This window comes from Anser brachyrhynchus, assembly GCF_964034855.1.
Source record: "Anser brachyrhynchus genome assembly, chromosome: 23".
NCBI lineage: Eukaryota > Metazoa > Chordata > Aves > Anseriformes > Anatidae > Anser > Anser brachyrhynchus.
In genome coordinates, this window is record NC_137716.1 from 5,778,678 (window position 1) to 5,784,836 (window position 6,159).

Consider the following 6,159-nt stretch of genomic DNA (forward strand, 5'->3'; position numbering starts at 1 on the left):
AATAGCTCCGTATCTTGCCAATAAATCCCCACCACCAGACTGATGGACAGTGGACAACTCCAGCAGTCTTCCATTGAAATGGAATTACTTGCGGACATGAAAAAAGACTGGAAATGGGTGTTGTGGGAACATCCATCTCCTGTCTCATGTGCTGACACAGGCGAAGGAGGGAGGACGGGGACAGTTTGCTTACTTGGGATGTAACGGAGAGCTCGGCTCTTACACACTTGTGGCTGCATCAGCCCTTTTCCATGGATCCCCCAGAGCTCAGGGATGGGAACCGGTCATCTCCTGGCAGCCAAAGCAGCGAAGGATGCCACTGGCTTCAGGAAGCTCTGGCTCAAGCTTTATATATTTCAGATATGGGTGGCTTTAAGCTGTTTTCCACAGTCTGTGGATTGTTTCTCTTGCTCAAATAATTTAGCTTTAACCTGAGGCTGTGGGCTCAATCCTTGCTGTCAAAACCCAGTGTGTAGCTTTGCACGCAGCTCCTGCGGGTATGGGGGAATACAGCATGAATCTCTCTGACTCCTTCAACGTCTAGCAGAGCTGCTTTATGTTTGTAGAAATCGACATAAATAAAAATAAATCTGACAGGCTTTAGTCTACATTTCTCCAGTATATCCTCCTCTGCGCTGGATTTACCACCTTATAACCCTCCACTGACTCCTTTCCAGGTTCTTTGCATCTCTCTTGTACTGGAATCCCAAAACTAGCCGCTGTTCCAGGTGGTCTCATTGGTGCAGAGGGGAACAATAATGCCCTTCTCTCTCGAGCATCTCTCCTCATCAGGTCCCAGATTTCTTACCTTGGAAGTGGGGAAAATGAGATGACATCCCAGCTGTCCGTCTCTGTGTTCAGCCTTTGCACTCCACCATAGACATGTCCATTTTCATCCAGGCCACAGACCACATAGATCCTGGTCCCCACACTGACTGCATCTCCTCTCTCCACAGGCTGAACCATAGGACTCATGCTTTCCCACTGTGGGTCCACCAAAGCCATGCGCTCCACTGTTGCGATTATCCCTTCATCTGTGCTCCCTCCAAGTACATACAGATGGTCTTCGGTGTCATCCTCCATGGTGCGGTATGAAAAATCTTTTTCTCCTCTGTGCCACCATTACTCATGAGCAACCCTGAGATCCAGAGTGACTCCTGCATGCCTGCAGGGAAGGGGTGGGAGAAATGGGACTACCCAAAAAAACAGCCCAAGAGCTTCTGCAGGCACATGCTGAGAGTTGTACAGATACCTTTGTTTATGGGATGTCATTAAAATTCAGTTTTCAGTGCACAAGAAGTAGCCATGACTATCTCCTTCCCAAATAACCAACTGACCTCACCACAGGGCAGCAGTAGACTGAACAAATATATATTGACTTTCAGAGCTTCCACGATAAAAAATAGACAGGCTTATATGCAGAATAACTATATGTAGAATAAACACTAAGTTTTTTTCAGAAGGTCACATTACAAGAATATTATAAGGATCACCAAAAAAAAAAAAAAAAAAACCATATTCAAAAGTCAGGAAAACACATAACCAACTCCAGGTAGTTTAAGTCGATCTCCCAAATTCAGGGACAATTACCACACTGGTTTCAAGGATATGATCTCAGCTATTGTTTTTATTTTGCCTCTCAGGTTAACATACCAGTGCTCTGAATGAAAGCAAGACCAGTCCCCTTTAATGTAGCAAGACATAGGTTTTGCAGCCTGTTTAAATCATCTTTCTCTCCTTAAACCATAATTCAGTGGATGGATGTTAACTACTTTACAGATGAGCAAATTAAGAAAGCATTAGCCACAGGATTCGATGAAGAGGTGACAAGAGTGCCAGCTAGTGACCAGTGAAGTCCTGTGTGTGCTCCCACTGCTCAGGAGGGTCCCAGGCAGCCACCAGGCAGCTGCAGAGGAGCCAGGAGCCACCTCCTCCCCTGGATAATTCTCAAGATGTGGAGGAGGAAGTAGAGACTAAGAGGGGGAGACTTTAAGTCAGAGGCGCTGCAGATAATGCAGGATTATGTTTGCTGGAAAGTGTCTTTATTCCTGCTCCAGCATGCAAAATGTTTGCAGTGCTGGGTCTGGACAAAATAACCAGAGCAGCACCAGCTACAGATGGGTCCCACAGGGCCAGAAAAGCACCCCAGGCTACCAAGAGATGCCAGCTACGTACCCACTTAGACCTAACTGAGAAAAAAAACACTCCTGATTGCTTTGCTGCAAGCTGCTAGGACAGAAATAGCTCCGTATCTTGCCAATAAATCCCCACCACCAGACTGATGGACAGTGGACAACTCCAGCAGTCTTCCATTGAAATGGAATTACTTGCGGACATGAAAAAAGACTGGAAATGGGTGTTGTGGGAACATCCATCTCCTGTCTCATGTGCTGACACAGGCGAAGGAGGGAGGACGGGGACAGTTTGCTTACTTGGGATGTAACGGAGAGCTCGGCTCTTACACACTTGTGGCTGCATCAGCCCTTTTCCATGGATCCCCCAGAGCTCAGGGATGGGAACCGGTCATCTCCTGGCAGCCAAAGCAGCGAAGGATGCCACTGGCTTCAGGAAGCTCTGGCTCAAGCTTTATATATTTCAGATATGGGTGGCTTTAAGCTGTTTTCCACAGTCTGTGGATTGTTTCTCTTGCTCAAATAATTTAGCTTTAACCTGAGGCTGTGGGCTCAATCCTTGCTGTCAAAACCCAGTGTGTAGCTTTGCATGCAGCTCCTGCGGGTATGGGGGAATACAGCATGAATCTCTCTGACTCCTTCAACGTCTAGCAGAGCTGCTTTATGTTTGTAGAAATTGACATAAATAAAAATAAATCTGACAGGCTTTAGTCTACATTTCTCCAGTATATCCTCCTCTGCGCTGGATTTACCACCTTATAACCCTCCACTGACTCCTTTCCAGGTTCTTTGCATCTCTCTTGTACTGGAATCCCAAAACTAGCCGCTGTTCCAGGTGGTCTCATTGGTGCAGAGGGGAACAATAATGCCCTTCTCTCTCGAGCATCTCTCCTCATCAGGTCCCAGATTTCTTACCTTGGAAGTGGGGAAAATGAGATGACATCCCAGCTGTCCGTCTCTGTGTTCAGCCTTTGCACTCCACCATAGACATGTCCATTTTCATCCAGGCCACAGACCACATAGATCCTGGTCCCCACACTGACTGCATCTCCTCTCTCCACAGGCTGAACCATAGGACTCATGCTTTCCCACTGTGGGTCCACCAAAGCCATGCGCTCCACTGTTGCGATTATCCCTTCATCTGTGCTCCCTCCAAGTACATACAGATGGTCTTCGGTGTCATCCTCCATGGTGCGGTATGAAAAATCTTTTTCTCCTCTGTGCCACCATTACTCATGAGCAACCCTGAGATCCAGAGTGACTCCTGCATGCCTGCAGGGAAGGGGTGGGAGAAATGGGACTACCCAAAAAAACAGCCCAAGAGCTTCTGCAGGCACATGCTGAGAGTTGTACAGATACCTTTGTTTATGGGATGTCATTAAAATTCAGTTTTCAGTGCACAAGAAGTAGCCATGACTATCTCCTTCCCAAATAACCAACTGACCTCACCACAGGGCAGCAGTAGACTGAACAAATATATATTGACTTTCAGAGCTTCCACGATAAAAAATAGACAGGCTTATATGCAGAATAACTATATGTAGAATAAACACTAAGTTTTTTTCAGAAGGTCACATTACAAGAATATTATAAGGATCACCAAAAAAAAAAAAAAAAAAAACCATATTCAAAAGTCAGGAAAACACATAACCAACTCCAGGTAGTTTAAGTCGATCTCCCAAATTCAGGGACAATTACCACACTGGTTTCAAGGATATGATCTCAGCTATTGTTTTTATTTTGCCTCTCAGGTTAACATACCAGTGCTCTGAATGAAAGCAAGACCAGTCCCCTTTAATGTAGCAAGACATAGGTTTTGCAGCCTGTTTAAATCATCTTTCTCTCCTACAGAAAAGAAAAGATGCAAGAAGTGACACTGAGGAAAGCGACAAGAGTGAAGCAGAAGATCTGGCAAAGAGCAAAGAGTAACGTGGGTCTCGTTGCAAAATGCCAAGAGCCAGACAGACTCCTAAAAGCAGGAAGGCTGAACAGGACCACAAGGGAGAGGCCAGACAGGCTCACAGAACCCTTTGCAGCATTATAGCTGAGGCATCATCCAACATCTAGACAAAAGAAAATTTCATCATAGAGTTTCCAGGCAACAAATAACTTTAGGAGATGTTTTCTTCACCTCTCTTGTTGGGAACATCATTTTACTACTACTCTATCCAGAAAAAAATGGTCAATCAGCCACAGTCTCACTAAAAACAGGCTAAGAGGGGTTAAACAATCTGCTGAAGTTATAACACTTAGCTGTGGTTATCTCAAAACTTTCCAAAAGGTTCGTAAAGTAATAAATTACAACTGCTGAACATTTATCTGAACCACAATTTCAGAATATACTGGCAGTCAGTGCTAGCCACCTTATGAAAAAAGTTGCATGTAAGAAACACTTGCTTCAGCTGCCAAATAAGCTTCCAGTTGTATAGGCTAAAATTGTCAGGTTTTGGGGCAAGGATAGACCGTTTCCACATATAAAGCCTGGCCAAGTGAGACAAGCTGTGTTTGCTGTATGAATTATACAAAATAGCTCATGCATCTAAAAGGTTTTGCTAACTGAATGTGTACTTAGAGAAAATGGTCCTAAAATTGAAAGCAACTGAAATTCTTCTGAAGGCACACTTTTCTACTAGTCTAAATGGAAGCTTTCCATAGGGATGTATTAATGTTGTTGAGGTTTCATTTTTAAAATCTGAAAATCAATGTTACAATGCTAACATATTAATGGGATATTTTAAGGGTTTTCTCTGTTTTGGATGACTATTCACTTTGTAATACATTGTATCTGACGTCATGTTCAGAATTTACAGTATAACATTGGATTTAAAGTTTATGTAGAAATGAATTATTACACCTAAACAAGCCCATTTTACCTTGATTTTGCATGATGCAGATTTTTTTTATCATCATTTTTTGGAATATCAGTAATATCAGCTCTTGTGTCAATCAGCAGATCTTTGAAACCTGCTGGAGATCTGATATCACTGATAATTCAAAGGCTCAAAAACTACAGAGGGCCAATAAATCATCATATACATTTGTCTACAAACAATATATAGAAACCTACAAATGCTGTCTTTAAAGCCGTTTTCTACACAGGCTTTGAATATGCTTCCAAGGGGTCTGATATGTTTTGCGCAAACATTAAGAAAAATTAAACAATTTTAGAGAACTGCAAAGAGGTGGGGAATGAAGGATGGTGTCCCTAGAACACTTTATCGTTAAGAACCATGGCCCACCTCCCAGATCTGACCCATCAAAGAAAAATATAAATAACTCAGGAAAGATGTGTGAGAGAAAGGCAGAAGGAACTGAAGCCAACATGCCCCTGTCCTGCTGTTTCCTACAGCAGTCCTAAATCCTTAGTCCTGCCCATCAAACCCTCTTCTTCATAAGCAATCCTTAATTAAGGGTATATGCAGGTCATGCTCCTTGCACGCTCCTTTCGGTGCTTTAGGATAGAGATGGTGCTTTTATTTTTGGTCTGTAGAGCAAAACGGAATAAGGAGGCTGAAGCAGGACTTTAAGTGCCCCAGTTAGCCAGTGGCCAACCTCCCGTGGTGTTCTCTATGCTGGACTAAAGGTAATTTTCACCATACTAACATAACTTGGGAAGCTTATTTCAGGCTAAAACGACACTGATACCTGATAAGGCTTGACTTCAGCAATGTTGTTTTTCTTTTAAATCCGTCCTGCAGCAGTAAGAGCCCATACAGTCTGCTGAAGATTCCCTTGACACACGTTTATTACTTTACTCTTACAGGTGATTTTTTTTTTCGTTGGTTGGTTGTTTTTTTTGTATCTGATGTTTTTTTTGTATCTGATGTTGTAACATCAACACTGAGGCATTTGTGTACTCTTAGCAACACTGACCACTATTTCCAGTAACGACCTGCAAACCACATGTAGTTGCAAAGGTTTCGCTGGCTTTTGCTTCAAGATATTTGCCAAGTAGAAACCAGAAAAGCTAGGAATTAAACAGATCTATTTTTAAAATTTTAAAAATTTCACAAATCAAATTTGATAC